Consider the following 16,056-nt stretch of genomic DNA (forward strand, 5'->3'; position numbering starts at 1 on the left):
CAATTCGAAGCTTAGGCTTCCTTATACTTGGACTGCGCCCAAAAGTAACATGGCATGTATGCAGTCGATCCGTTCTAATATCATTCAATTTGTGTCACAGCTAGAACTCACATTCAGACGTACCAGAACGCAATTCAGCTCGGTTAGAGCCCTGTGGAAGCATGTTCCACCTCCAGATCACTCGGGAAATAATACTTGTAGTCTTTGATGCATATTGATAGGGTAGTCTTGAGGCATTAGATGGGGTGCACTTAACGATCTGGTCGTGAAGCTGCGCGGTTCGTTATCGCGCACACAATCTATTGTTCGGGTACCATTATAATTTTTCGTTTTATTTAGCGGTTTTAGAGAGCTATGTAGTGTCCGAAGTGCCAGACACTCTGCCATCGCCCCATCCGGATATGCCTAGGTCGGGCAGAATCGCATGAAAAACCCCACCATCTCCCTGCTGGAAACCAGCCTCCGCTATAGGTCGACAGAAACTTAGGCAGCGGGACGATAGAAATGTGGTGAAGTGTTGTCGGTGATCAATTAGACACACTGTATGCGTTTGCTATTTGCTTTTGACTATGTGCTTATTCTGACTCTGTTAGGAGGTGTATATTAACAGAAGCGCGAGAGGATGAGGTGCGGGAGCAAATCGAGATCGGTCGAGCGGAATACAAACCGTACATTCACGAACACGTTTCGGAGATTTTATTTTATCCAAACTTTCGTCCTTGGCTGTGACTTTCTCAACGAGGGAATGCCTAACAGAAAACGACATTTGGGCGTTCAATTAAACATAATGATCGTGTAACGAAGGAAGCTTGATATTTTATATGTGTGATTACTTTTTACATAATCTAAGTTTAAGGATTATGATTTGAATAAAACGAAACAAGTACTATACTCTTAGTTTGCTTCATTATTACCACGTGAAGAGCAACTCTGCCACGGTCTTCTATGATTCATTACAACGCATCACTAGGGCTGACAATCGGCTCACTGTTCACTGTGACAGTATAAGAGGCTGGTCACTGTCTGCCAGAGTCGCGCTATCGCAGAGACTGCAGTCCGACATGCGACTAACACGCACACGCTCAGGTAACGATGTGGGGGTCGGAGATCAATCAGTCAATGCAGACGCCAAATGGCTGCATCACCAAGTCAGAGCCAAGCGGGTTCGACCGTAAGACCGTTTTTTACTATTATTATTTATTTGCGATATGCTGCAGAAGCACATATTGCGACATCAACACCACGGTAGCAGTAGCTAAATCCTAATAGTAGAGGTACATTTTCCAAACTTTGGACGTGTATTTTCAGAGGAAAACAAATTATTATGGACGTTTCGTTCATTCGATGACTCTACTGTCGTCAAACTGTTCACCCTATTTCGTCGAAGTGATTCGTGAGCAAATTTAGGCTTATTGGTCATTCCTCCGCCTCGTGCGTTTGTAGCAATATTGTTGCAATGATCTGTTAGCGTTTTGGGTATTGTTAGTTCTTCTAGACAGCTTAACATGGAAATCCTATCACGCACTGTCCTACTTCATGTAGAGTTCCCGATCCCAATAGATAATATCTTCAAGTATTTCTTGATTTGAAAGCAACAATTGCCTATGTGCAACGAAAAAATCCTGTAAAGTGAGTTCTTGTAAACTCCTCTATTCTATATATGAAGGTTTGGTTATTCTATGTTAGCGTGGCACTAAAAACGTTTACAGAAGGCTCTCTTTAGATAAAAATCAGTCTTCAATAAAATTAATGATTTCTTGTCACTTTGTTCCTGTTCATTATTTAGAGACTAAAGTCAACTTTCTTCAAAGCATTTTTATCCTGTGGGTTCAGCTATTAGGAGCTAGACCTCAGTGGCACACCATCTGTCACCTTCGACCGATAACTGGCAGGATCCATCTATTGCCATATGTACGACGCACTAATATAAACTCATTACAGTCCTGAAATCGCTATTTTACGCGCTACACAAGTGAGGTTTGTTTGCCGGTCTGAAATAATTCCTGTGGCACTTTTTGCCTTAAGCTGCCCCATATCTCTCGTGAAAAGTTAGCTTTCTCGGTGACTGTCTTTCTCTATTTGTTTCGCCTCCACTGTCCACGATAGGCGGTGCACATTCAACGGATGGGTGACCACGCTCGTCACTTGTAGTCGTCGGAGCTTCAGAACTCATCCGCTCGATTATTAGCTTGTGTACGCGTGCCGCCGTCATATGGGTCGCCGCCACCCTATGAATGCCCCCCATCCCCGTTGGATTTGGCTATAGCCATCGTCGTCTATGGTATACAGTCACTTCGACCTCTGAAGTTCCGCAACACCTTCTTTGGAGATTGTTAGTTCTAGGAACAGTCACCACACCAGAAGGGGTAGACTCCCACAGCTATGAGTGTTCCTGAAAACGTCTCTGTTCAAGCGAAACGCCTAAATAGTCCCGTGACGGCTGGTGGATACTTAGAGCTAGTCTAGGAAAAAATCTTCACAGCACGCAAACGTAAATATGTGCAAAAACTGAATCGTCGCAAATAAATATGGTCAAAAATATAGGCTCTCCTTACAACACCAAGCATTATTTGCAACAAAAAACCGTAATCAGCAGTGACAGCACCAGTTAGATGGGACCACTAATATAAGGCACACGAGAGACTTTTTCTACTATTGATATTAACATTAATTAGGACATATCTCTCATTTTTCATTCAGTGGTAAATGCATGACTCTCCTTGGGTTAAATATACATAATATGTTATTCGCTTCAATATGGACTCGAATTAGCCTTTTGCCATTAAGCATACGCTGATATAGTCAATAGTACTTCACCACCAATGGAGAATGACTTTAGCCTGAAAACTCAACTACAGATTACACCAACTGTAACCCATACAGCACAACAGCAGCTCTTAAATTGTTCCAATGTGTCAACTAAGCAAACAAAAGCAACTTCTTATTATTTATCTTCTATTTATGAAAGCGTGTGCGTACCGCAGTCGTTCCCGACCGCCCAGGCCGGTGATGCGCGCACGGTCAAATAGCACGTCGTTCACCACTTCGACCGTACAGACCGATAATTGACTGGCGGAATCATGCTATCGCAAAGACTACGGTCCGACATGCGACAAACGCGCACACACGCATACATTCATAGGTGATAATACAAGGATCGAACGTCGACCAGTTAAGCAGGCACCATATGGCCGGCGTCATCAGGCCACGAGCCGGTAAGAGAACGATTTCCATCCGCCCCTTTTTTCGGGTAGATCAGAGAAACAGGAACAAAAGATATCTATTGATCGAACTGCCTAATACTGTCGCGTATAGCCACACGAAGGTACACATGTGCGCTTCAAAACAGATGAACGAAGCCTTCTGCAACAGTCGTATATGGTACACGTCGCTCACAGTGATCTCTCCTAATAGGTTCAATGAGGTACCACAAAAACGTACATTCGTATAGTCGACGACGACGATAACTACAACTACATATATAATGTAGTTCGATTGAAGTTTCGGAGAAGCATTTTCAAGAGGAAACGCATCTTCCTTAGAAACTCAAATCATAAGAACATGTGTTTGGAACGTGTGCCATGAGCACAGTTTGAGTTATAAGGGAAATTAAAAAAAGCAACTAGAACGGCCCCGAATCGACAGTCCTCATCGGTTGACTGACTTGATCAATATGATGAAGTAAGGGTTACAGATAAAAGGCGCCGGCCGTGCTAATCAACTGTTCTATGTAAGACTACGGAACACAATTGGCATACGGTGGAGCATTCCGCAGAGGCTCTCGTGGATTCTGGTCCCTCTGTGAAGCGTCAATGCTGGGAGTCGGGGTCACGAACATGCCGTGCATCGTAAAAGTATCCGAAGCTCTGCTGACTTTTATTCAAACATAGACAGCTGGAATCGCTCGTGCAAGTAAGTATATATAGCATATTTCCATAATAGCTAATACATATGTTTTAAACTGGCATAGTGTCGTCTTGGGAGAACTGGAAATACGGTTCAACACGTCACCGTCTCCAGTTATGAATTTTACTGGGACAGGACGAAATTGAAATATTTTGGCGAAACTCAACGGCCTACTAACTAAGCATGGTTCGCCAAGCGACAAATACTAAATCACGAGAAAGGCTGTACAACTTAATATAGTTGAAACGTTTTTTCATCGACACGTCGTCCCATTTCACCTCGTTTTTGCAGCCTTCCTGGTGGCGGTGGCGGTCTTAACCAAAATAGTTTCTTGAAAAACGTCCCAAACATTACCGATGATTCCCTGGTAGAGTTATTCTCCTAATTTATGCAGTGGTGAAAGACTATCATTGCACATACAGACTGCGCCATTTCTCTCTTCAGCTTATTTTAATAAACGATCTAGATGACAGCTCAACCAGTCACCCACTCGGTCACGATTGGAATCTAACTGATCTTTGTATTCGAGGAACCTATAAAGAGTTATCACCTGGCGCCGTTTCAAATATTCTCCATATATGCTAGTGTCGTAAATGAACGCTTCCCCCATTGTAGTTTCAAGCTTCCAGACCGTTAATATTGTTTGTGAACTTCGTGCTACGGACAAATGACGTCGAGATCCAGTTGGTCAATCAAGACTGTTGCCGTCGTTTTTTGCGCTAAATATTAATCAAAAATGGTAGCTAATAAGTGTTCCAGTAATAGGCAGATCATAATGGTTGCTCATAGAACACTTTTTTTTTTGCTGAAGGATCATTCCACCCGCACGCATTGTTTGGTTAACAATGGACAGCGTCCGCCGCTTTGCGTTCGTCGTGCTAGCACTGACGGTATCCACGCGGCCCGTGTTTTTCGATAGGACTAATATCTTTCCGTGTCATCACGTTAGCCAGTTGCGATAAGGCCAGGTCCTCAGGCTCGTCCCATAGTTTGCGCAGCACCCGCTTCCCGTAGCGGCCATTTGCTGATCAACTAACAAATCGACTATTCATCATCGGCGTAGCGCAACGTTTCTTAGTGGATCCGCATTTCGGCAATGGGCTAATAATTTGTGAAGTTGTGAGTCGTCTAAATGGACGCTGAAAAAATCGAATCCTCTATTGTTGCATTGGCTGTTACGTATCGTTAGAGCACATAAATCAATGAGTGTTATTATTATAGGGCGACTGATTGTAGTCCACTGGTCCTCTCTGAGTGCTTTCTAAATACAGCCGCCAGTATATGGAGCACAGTATCTTCGGTCTATGCGCCTCATAATCTGCACTCGAATCTATGCGAGTACCAGTTTTTCATTCGTTTTATCGCATACGACCTATTTTTTATCATTATCAAATTTGACGCTAGGCAAATTGCACTTCTGGTTTACCGGTTAGCATTGTCTAATGCTGTAGTATCGCCTGGGTCTTTGGAGTGACAAAATCGGCTGAACATCTTGTTTAGCCCGAATCGAATGAATTTTTCCACTAGTCATGACTGCCCGAACAGATTCAATCAGCAGCCATCTTATATACTTCACAAGGTGGTTTCCCAGTATCGTGAAGCGGTCGGTTTCTTTATGCATTGTGTTCTATAGTGCTAGAGAAAAGGCCCCTCCCTACCCTTTTAATCGATCACAAAAATGACGTTTCCAATAGTATATGATCATATGGCAGTATCACGGCCGCCAGTGTCATCTAGGACACACACATTGTCTTCAGCTGTGAAATGGAGGTGCTCCACGAGCACTTCTTGGCGTATGTCTTGGTACGCATTAACACGTGCATATCGTTCTGAATCAGAACCACCGTTTACAGCAAGAAAAGCAGCAAAAATACAAACGCTTCTTTCCACGTTAGTAAAAGTTTCCTGGGTACAGATCGCTGTCCATCGATGTTGACTGAAAAGTGTCAAATATAGGTGCGTAGTGGAAAAGTTGAAAAAAAAAGGTAAGTCATTATTGATCCCCACTGTTACAGCAGATGGTAGTGCCCGTATCATGAAGCTCAAGTGACGATGACAACAACAACAGTAACATGATGCAGAAGCTGTTGCCCTTGTTTTTGTATTCATGGGGTCATCGCCAGCATCAGCTGGTGCAACTGCCCAGGAACTATCAGTCACCGCCCGAGAGGCATTCTACAACTCTTTCGTACTTATGGGATGTCTGCGTCGATCAGGAGCGCCTGTTTTGTGCTTTGTCTTCCCCGTCTTTCAATCGCTCCTGACTCAAATTCAAACGTAACGCAATCGATTCTCGCGAATCTCACGTAAATTTTCTATTACTATCCATATCGCTGGTACTATTACTGCTTTTGCTGCAGGTACACTTCTGTCACAACTACTGACTGTCCTAGATTCTGTAAGGACTCACCATCTCGATTAGCGTGTTAGTGATATTGAAATGACAGCAAAGACTCCATAGGTCGGACCGTGGAAGGCATTTTATAAATGAGCCGTATCGCGTGAAATCGTCGTTGGATCTGCTGGCCATCGCAACAATGCAACACGGTGTATTGGCTCGCAAAAATAAAAAAGAGCTGTCGATCCGGTTACGGCGCGCTGGTGATAGAAAAAGCTTCCAAGCTCTTTCGCTATAAATATCGTTTTTGGACACTCCTGAATAGCAGTACCATGTGCTTCTTCAACTGATGCGGCAGAATTCTAATAGTTTAAACCACACCACCAGGTGCTAACGTCGATACTTGCCGTTCTGCAAAAGCTAATCATCACCCTAAGTCCTTCGCTGTCGTTGACATTTTTGTTTTACTCCGTTTGGTTCGCTTTGTTCATACCCCACATCGAATCTACAGGTAAACGATATTCAGCCACCGAAGGCGAACTGTGCAAGATTATGTGCCTTCAAGCTACTTGGCTCTCACACCCTCATTTGGTCTTTGAGGCAAGCCGCATCAAGCTTACTTGGCACCACAACCAAGTTAGTAAAATCAATCCGCCGCTGCTTGTTGTAAATCGCAGCTGTTTTCGTTTGACTCTGAGTGACACCTCTGAAACCATCACAGCTATCGTGGGCCGTCGTAAAGGCAGCAGGAACAAGAAAAATTGCTAAAAAATCGAGGATCATTCCAACACCAAGGTAAGCCGGAGAGGTAAGACCTAATGTCGGCAGGAAGCCCCGTTCAGCCCCCAGCTACGACTGTCATTAACTAACTGTCTCCTACTTAGTTGTCGCCAACTTACGCAGCAACACAAAAGAACTCACATCTATTTTTTTGTCGAAGTAATCGCTAGACAAAGTGCACCGTTGCATGCATAATTTACTACGAGCGAGTACCGCGGGCCCTTCACACGGTGTTTGTCACCTTACACGTAATCTTGGCAGTTTCATTCGAAACCACTTCATGTAACCTCATGAGGATCGTCACTACAGCGAGCAGATTACCCGCTATCTTACCAATCGCATTACAGCTACAGTCCTGCCAACACTCAATATTCCAAACGTTAGAACGTGGCCACGCTTCTCGAATCATAAGAACAAAGGGCCAGAAACGAAACCTCTAACTGGGCCTTTAACAGACAAATGAGTGTGACGCTACAGGAACGACCCAAATGGGACAGGTAAAAGCATGCTATGGCAGTCTAATACATACGAATGCATACACGAAGGTAATTATCTAGTTGAATATTGTAGATGGGTTACTCTATCATCAGCCAAGATTATGGTGCCACTGTTTCTGTTGTTGTTGTTATCTTCTCTGCCGGAATCGGCGTGGCAATCCGACTGCTTTGCCTGGCACAGCTCCTTCAAATTGGCCCAGCTAAAGGTAGAATCAACGTTGGAAGAAATGAAAAAACTGTTAAAGACTCTCTTGTTGCAATTTCCACTTCTGTTCAGCACTTTTGACTTCATCGCGTCGCTGTCGTTATCAGTCTCCTTCCTGCCTTCTTTTTGGTGTCTTTACTGGCGTGCTTCTGCTAGTGTCATTGCAGGCGTCGCTACCGCTGCTGTCGCCGCAGCCAAAACCGCTCGTCCGGCAACGATGAGGTCTCGGGCGACGAAGGTCTTCAACGATGTTGAATTATCAGGGACCGAGGCATCGCTAGAGGACAAGCGGCGACTAATAAGCCTTGGCAGCAATAGAAGATCAGACGAAAAAATGCACCACGACTACGGCAAGAGGAGGCGGCGAAACGGTTTGAAAAATCATTCATAACACGGCGTCATCTTCTGCGCCTACAGCTAGTGTCTTCTTTGACTGCCACCGTTTTGTCTAACAGAAATCGAACACATGTAAGGACAGAAAAGAAACAGGGCAGGACAAAAGCTATCTAGTTGCACCGTTATTTGCGGCTCGAGCGGCCCGAAAGCCGAGTCAAGCCCTTCTCGTTGTAGAGAACTGCCGCTCCGTTGTATAACAATTAAATATTATACAGTAGAACATTTATATCGCAATATATATATAACCTGTTGCCTAGTTCTCCTGTTCCTGTCGACTAGAAGCCGATCAAACGTCAGACGGCGAACTATCTCCGTCGTCACTGCCATCGGGATGAGCAGCGTCTGTCCGACTAGAGGTAGAACTATGGTCCAACTCGAACTTTGTTGCTGAGTCAGGGAGCCGCTAGGGATCATTGTCAGGAATCATTAGGATTGTAATCGCAGCCGTCATCGTGATCACAGCAGCACGGTTAGCAAAAGTACCCACAGTCTGGTTGTGAATGATTATAAATAATACGTCGACCAGTTGACGGGCCGAAAGGCCGACCAGCCAATTAACACGTCCGAAAGACAGAGAGGCAGAAAGTCACGATAGGCCATTACCGGTCCAAAACTAAGAAACCAAAAATGGTGACAATATTCGTTTAGAGCACAGGATAAAGGGGCAAACCACCGTTACACAAGGTAGTCAAAAATCTGCGAGAACACAGAACTAACTAACTAACAGACGGTAGTTAGATGCCAACGTCCAATAACATAGAATGAGAATAACTGTTTCGATAAAGAAAGTATTCCCAATTCGGAAGCAGAACAGTGCAACCACGAAAAAAAAACTCACCGCTGTTATTTTCGGCGGCCAACGTCGCCGATGCCGCTATCGCTTCCTTTTAGCTTCCTAGACGGATAATGTCAATGGTAGTGTGATAGTCGACTTGTGATCATCGTTGATCTGCGTGCGACATGGTACATCAACGGGGTACCTTGCATTTGTTTAACCTAGTATATATTTCGTGGTAGACAGAAGATGCGATACTATATGTGCATCTATAAAAGTCTGTCAAATCTGATCATTATCTGAGATGTCAGTATTACGCCGCGTCGAACTTCCTTGCTGTTCCTGCTGCAGTATTGTGATGATGCAGATTTTTGTCACGTTGGTAAATCACGCAATCTACATCCGTGTTTCGTACAAATAAAAAAAGACTCGGGCAGGGCCGAATGAAACCTGTAGTTTTACTTGGTAGATAAGTAGACAGATCGACATCCAGCACAAAAGGGGAACGAGGTGTGAGCAAGGTAATGGGAGCGCAACCTCAATAAGACGCCTAAAAATACAGACGCGAACAATATTTTAGGGATTTCTACAAAAAGATGGCGTCCGCCTTCTAAGTGATAACGTTTAAATCCGACTTGAAAATGAGATTCAGACCCTTGTATTTCCGTCACTTACCGCACAATTACGACAGTGACGAAGCCCGCCATTGCCACATTGTAGGTGTTAACGGAACAGTGCGGTGGATCAGTGCCAGTAAGCCTAAGAGATTCGCCCGCTGCTTTCGCGCATACATACACATTCTGTATGGAAGGCTAGCGATTTCCCTGCCGCAGTCTATCGTATTATATTGGTATTAGTATTATATGATGGACCGCAGTTAGTATCTTTATTAATTGAAAAGTGTCGTTTAACTATCGCAAGTGCACTGCCCCTTTATGATGAAGGCATATGAAGAGACGCCGACTCTACGTAAAACACTTATACGTACAGGGTTGATACTGTACAGACAAGTAAACTACGGAAGCTCACCTAACCATAATGAAATACAACTATAATAGATTGTAGCTATCGCAGAAGCACACAGGCGCCCACATACGAAAGAACATGCACGCGCACGCATTAAACGAACATAACACAGCCTAAATTCCGTTAACTCATCAGTACGTCTAGATGGAGCGATAGCACTGATTTCACATACTTTCGCTTATAAGGCTCATCCTTTAACAAAAAAAACTGGTCGTGGCGAAACAAAGATTGTGGGCTTGGGGAAATTATGCAAGCATGGAGTAGAAGGGGAATACTTAAAGGTAAAAACGCCAGTGACAAAAAAATTGAAAGCCCTGCTTTCCTCTTCGTTTGTTTCTGCTATTTTTCAAGGCGAAGCGTGTAACTAAGCGTTGCAGTTGCCGGTAGCACTGAAGAACGCGATGAATTTGTCGAGTCGGAAATGGGCAATTACGAGCTGTGAATGCAGTAAATAGATTTACATGATCAATACCTGACATGACGCCGCTCAATTCGATTGAGTGACAAGGTGAAGCGCCAAACAATCGGCTGGTCCTTACGACCCGATACAGGTAACAGTAGCATCAAAGAATAAATCTGGTGAACATTTAAAGTGGACCGATTCAGATAAAGATTGATAATGTCAAATTAATTAAACAGCGTCGGACAGTTCAGTGAACTAAATAGCAAAAACAAAACATAGTTCACGTCCGTAAAAGTTATGAGTAGAAAAGGAAGAGATAAGACAAATGTCATCGAAAAATTACATGTATAGATCTCTTTTTTTTTGGCTCGAAAGCTGTAAATAAGATGTTTACTTAACAGCTACAAGAAATTTACAAATGTCGACCAAAAGTCTGCGTCGATGTAGTAGTAGACCCAAGATCGCTGTGGACGCGCTTCCAAATCGGCACATTCGACTTGTGTTTTCCATCATAGCCGCTGTCATGTAAAGGAATACCCCGATAAGACAACGAGTTGCAGCAGGGACAAGATACGCTCAAATCGGATCGCCTGCTTACACACAAGTAAATGCATGAAGTCGTAGCTGATCGTTGCTACTTTTCCACGCACTTTGCAGTTAGGACGCGGTGCTATGTCGTTGTCATTCATGTCAGCTATATCAACGAGGCAGATTTGCATTTCGATCTTTTCAAAACGGACGCAGCATTCAATCACCTTTATCCTTGTTTAACTATTTAGCCTAGTGTAGCCTATAAGGACGCATGGTAAAAAGGACATGAGCTTTTTTCTTCAGTGGTTCTTCTATCATTCATGAGTTAATATTGCGAAAGGCAAGCTTGTTGAAAAATCATAAATGTATTTTCTTTGCGAGCGACTGTACTAGGAGAGCAGCATATTCGTACGTATGTGTGGTAAATAACTTTCTATTCAAATATTTATATTACGTGGTCATACCAGTTGGAAAAGCAAATGGCCGTCTCTGCATAGATATAGCCGCAAACTTCCTGCTTATTTTTTGGGGTCATATTCATAAATGAATAAAGAACCCGGGTCTAGATTTAGATGAGTGTACGGTGAGGTTACTCTATACAGCTTTTGAGCAGCTATGAAGAGATTTTCACAGAGCCTCAGGGCGTATGTTACAGTAACATATTTTGATTTCCTTATTTCTAATTGAGCTCACGATCGTATTTTATATTGATCGCTTGAGACGTTGTTTAACTGCGCAAACATGCAAATCAAGTAAGGCTTATATGCTACATTAAGAAACATTAGGTTTAATCAACATCGTCGCCTCTAACTGGTGATGTCCAACGTCGTCCAGAAGCACAAACCGGACGTTTGCACGTTACGTTCACCAAGTTCATTATCCGAACAGAACATACACGGTTTCTACTAAACGAGAAACTTACCTATAGCTGGTAATTAAAATGCTATGCTACTACATATGAGTATTGGAATAGAACAGATCAAATCACGAAATTCTACATCACCGAAATGTAGAAGTTTAATTTCATTAAAAGTTTAAGTGTTCATTTTCGTGTCGATCTTCGATTCGTATTCGTATTAGTCTATGTCTCGTTCATAAAAATCGATGCCTTTTTTTACCCTCCATTCGCTAACAGGTCTGGCTGAGCACGTGGTTGGTTACCACTTTCCCGTTGCGCCGGGCCTATAGTGTAGTCTCTCCTTAAACGGTAAGGGCCTAACCCTCGATATGCGCTAAACGGCCGACTGAAGAGGCAGTCGACTCAAACTAGTCGCGGGATCATTCAACTGCCTCACCCCATGAATACCTATGTAGCTGCCTTAAGATTGCCGACAACAGTAGTAACGAACCTATAGGAAGCACGAGTTAACAGGCGTAGCCTTTCATTGGCAATGCACGGTCTGGTATCGTCTCGTAGATCGCATGTTGTTGTGCCATGTTCATGTGCCGATGATTCGACACCTGGCCAGCCATATCGGCCGTGCACGGCCGCATTCGAGGACACTGACATCGCCGAAGCGGTATTGATGGCAAAGGAAAGCTGACAGGCGTAACAACTTCAATGGTTGAACTCAAAATTTGTTGAGCTATACGCATGGGGACGAACGAACAAATTGCAATGTATCGGTCGACCAAACTCCAGTCTGGTTACCTCCACAGCCGAGTGGCTAGCGAACACATATGAACCGAAAGATCTGCTCACTCCGTGTTCGATAGCTGTCTCTCTAAAATTAGAAGAAAAGGCAGATACTACGGAAACGCCAGGCGCTAAGGATGCGCTTGTTTCGGGTGTTCTAATGATGCACAAGTTTATTATCAGTACAGCTGGATCGTCGAGGTGACAGGGGAACGAATAGAGAAGCAGGCCGGCAAGTACGTAGCGTAGTCTCTACATCCTTAGCACACCGATGATGCACCTAGCTGGTAAAGGCTCCAAGGCCAATAGGCGGCACAACTCTGTAATTTCGAGAAGAACAGCTTGCGAACGGGGACGAAAAAAGAGCAAAAGACAATGGTTATATTTTTGGACTTCGAAACATCTATTATCTCTCGATGGCATTTATTTTGTAGAGCCACTGTGCAGGATAAATCGTTTGAAAGTCATTACGGTTTGGGCAAAAATGTGTTTATGAGAACATTGAAGGCTAAAATTACAGTTCCTTTGGAATAACTAAACGCCGTATTTTTTCTGTGATGATAACTGAACTGTTAAATTCACTGCAGAGTGGATGCTGTAACAAAAAAATCTACTAACAATGCTTTCAATATAACATTTTTAAATGAGAGCAAAGATTCAGTCCGGTTCTTAGAATACCTTTTTGAAGAACTTTATTAAACGTACCCTAGCCGATCTTCAAAAAAAATTATATTCATCTATTGTTCCATATTTTACCATCGGCATAAACAACTACTGCCAGCTCGTACTTTATCAATATCAGAGCGTTCGTCCAATAGATGAAGGTACAGGGCATCGACAAACGACACGCCTTTTCATGGTCTTGCCGAATCCACAAGCGCAGTACAGCAGCTGCTGCCTAGCCACGAACAAGACCTAGCATTCTCAGAACAAAAACAAAACGGTTTATTCTGACATAAACTAACCAGTGATAGAGGGTCATTACAAGACCTTATAATGACTACGAGACCTCCACTATATTCTCTTCGTTCGTTCTATCCGCTCTACCTTTTTCTAAAGCTCTCTGGCCCGTCGTCGAATAGAGTTTATTTCTAGCTGTTAGTCACCGGCCGCATTTCGTGACCGCCAGTAGCCCACGGCCTTCTTCCTCGGCCTTTCCTGTCCATCTCGCAGTGTCAAACGCGGTCTATTAGTCTGCTATGTTCCCTGATGCGCTGTTTACACGCGCAATACGTCGCGATTCTTCGGCCACCAAGACAGATCTTGCTCTGTCTTGTTTCACTGAGAAATGCAGAGCGAGAAGCTGTTAATGACAGATCTGGCGTGAGTGTACGGTGAAGGTTGCTTGGCCGCGCTACGCGTTTAATCCCTTGGAGGCTGTCATCATGCTTGGCTTGTTTTTGGTAATTAACAGCGTAGCACATTTGCAGTAGGTTGTTGGCTCATAGAGGATACAAAGTTTGTGAAATTTAATGATTGAGTTTAATGTTTATAACGGGGATAGATGGAGCATAGCCAGTTACATAACAGTTGCATTTGCTTAATTCTAACCATCCATTATGGTAAAGGTTCAGGATTGTGGAATGGTTTACGTGGTGATGGGGAGGTGACATGGCACTGACCGTGAATTTACCACTAGAATACTTATAAATTGGTAATGAAACGTTTACAAATAGCAAAAAAAAAACCAACGTGTCGGATCGACTGAGTCATTCCCTGGTATTTTGGACACAATTAGGGCGTTGAACCATGTTGATGTCTAGAGCGTTTTCTTCACATTCTGTACACGTCGTGCAGAACATGCAACGTTAGAATTACAATTTCTTCTACCTCAAAAAGAAAGTATCGCTAGCGTAATATCTTTGTTTGGTGAAAGGAACGATAATAGTTAAACAGCATACTGCACGTAACGGTAATTCATTCATTACTTCAATATCACCAGTCATATCAGATTGTGATTATATTCGTTGGCTTGCTAAAAAAAATATCTACACGAAAATAGTGTCTCTCTAGTGTCAAGGCAGCGTGCTACTATTGAAGCAAGCACTGATAACTCAAAATTCGGGCAATACATTGTATGCGAATGATGGCGGCGTGGAAATTCTAACTTAACGATTACGGTTAGTGATCATAAGTTGTGGAACTTTATTCGAGATGGTTTTCTGCGCGTTACCACCGTGCGTCACTGTACGTATGTATGATCGAGAATATGAATTACTCATCAAACTGAATTAACTTCAATAGTTCAAACTCTGATTTATGCACGAAAATCGCTTTCTTAGACAGCTTTTTCGAACGTCATGGGTCTTCCTAGTCCACTACAGAGTCATCGTCGCGTATTGGACTACCCGATTTCTTATTCTACCGATTTCTCATGTTTTCTTTTGCTTGGCATTCATATAGTTTCTAGTTATAAACGACTAAGCGTTAGAATAGAAGCGAATTCGCTCAAATCAGATGTCGCCATTGGTCATATCGAGAGATAGAAGGCTCCTACTCAACCAATTTTGTCATAATAGTTAATTATAAACTAATACTATTTTGGTGTATTTATGTGCGTGACCATTGCCATGTGAGCCGTTAGTTAGGCGTAGGTTTTCTGATCCAGCAGTATCAAGAAACGCAAGCATCAGCAACAGCGACAAACATAATCAGTATGTGCTATACAGTGTTAGGCAATACAATCTTCATACCGTCAACGTCGACATCTAGACCGTGAAAAACACTTTGCCCGGCCACCCTTCTTAGCGTTCGCCGTTGACGAAACGGCGCTAGTGACTATTGTAAATATACAATCATCTTATGGCGCGAAATTTTAAATACACTTTCTTATTTCCATCAGTTTCGCTACTTTATCACTATAAAAATCAGCCGAATAATTACAGACACGGGCCAAAATAAAGCGGAACAAAGAATTCGCCCCTTTGAAAAAATAGATCTAACCACAAATCAACGGCTATTTGTTTACTATCACATTGGTAGCAACTGCACGTTGCAGGACTAGACCTTTCCAACATAATGAAACGAAAATGTATGACGTCAAAAACTTTTGCCGCCATAAAAACGAAACAAACAATCGACAATAATTTTGCTATTATATAATAATATTTGTGCATATATGTTAAACTATTTCGATAGCCCTACTGTACCCTGGTCATTTGTACGCCGAAAGATTTAGTTACTGGAATCGTATACGTTTTTTCCCGGCCAACGAAATACTACTTTTAGGCTGTTTTTGTTCAGTTCTATAGAACAGTCCAACGACAAGCTCTCAGTATATGGTTGGCTGTTGAATTTTTTCGCGTTTGATCAGCTTTTTATTAAAAAAGAAAAAAGAAAAAAGAACGCGGTATTTAAAATATACGCTAAAAATAAAACCAGCTAATATCAACGCAAGCAAAAATTTCAGGAAAAAAATCAGACGGAGCAGCAGATGCCCATTAATGGTAAAGTTTTAGTGCTAAAAAGGGGTTTTTAGCGGCCACAGCGGTGTAAAAGGACGAAATATACCCATATTTGAGCAAACGGAAACCATAACGTGTTTAACGCCGACAACAACAAAT

General features: G+C 42.9%; 1 protein-coding gene and 1 long non-coding RNA gene across 6 annotated transcripts in view; both read right to left on the bottom strand.

Moving 5' to 3' along the window:
* The window catches only part of hwt (SH2 domain-containing adapter heavyweight), a 103,685-nt gene that overhangs the window by 9,166 nt on the left and 78,463 nt on the right, over positions 1-16,056 (bottom strand). The window contains exon 1 of one of the 5 annotated variants that reach the window (XM_086976166.1): positions 12,207-12,834. The exons of the other annotated variants lie outside the window; for them this stretch is intronic. The gene's annotated coding sequence lies outside the window, so the exon portion shown is untranslated. Of the gene's footprint in view, positions 1-12,206; positions 12,835-16,056 lie in introns of those variants that run through there. 5 annotated transcript variants of the gene reach the window in all.
* On the bottom strand, positions 13,118-15,276 carry LOC147754490 (uncharacterized). The gene is made up of 3 exons (XR_015317988.1): positions 15,187-15,276; positions 13,541-13,774; positions 13,118-13,408 (listed from the first exon to the last, which is right to left on the bottom strand). It is a non-coding gene; the product is annotated as an uncharacterized LOC147754490 (long non-coding RNA).

The sequence above is a fragment of the Varroa destructor genome, unplaced genomic scaffold (assembly GCF_002443255.2).
Source record: "Varroa destructor unplaced genomic scaffold, Vdes_3.0 BEIS01000007.1, whole genome shotgun sequence".
Lineage (NCBI taxonomy): Eukaryota > Metazoa > Arthropoda > Arachnida > Mesostigmata > Varroidae > Varroa > Varroa destructor.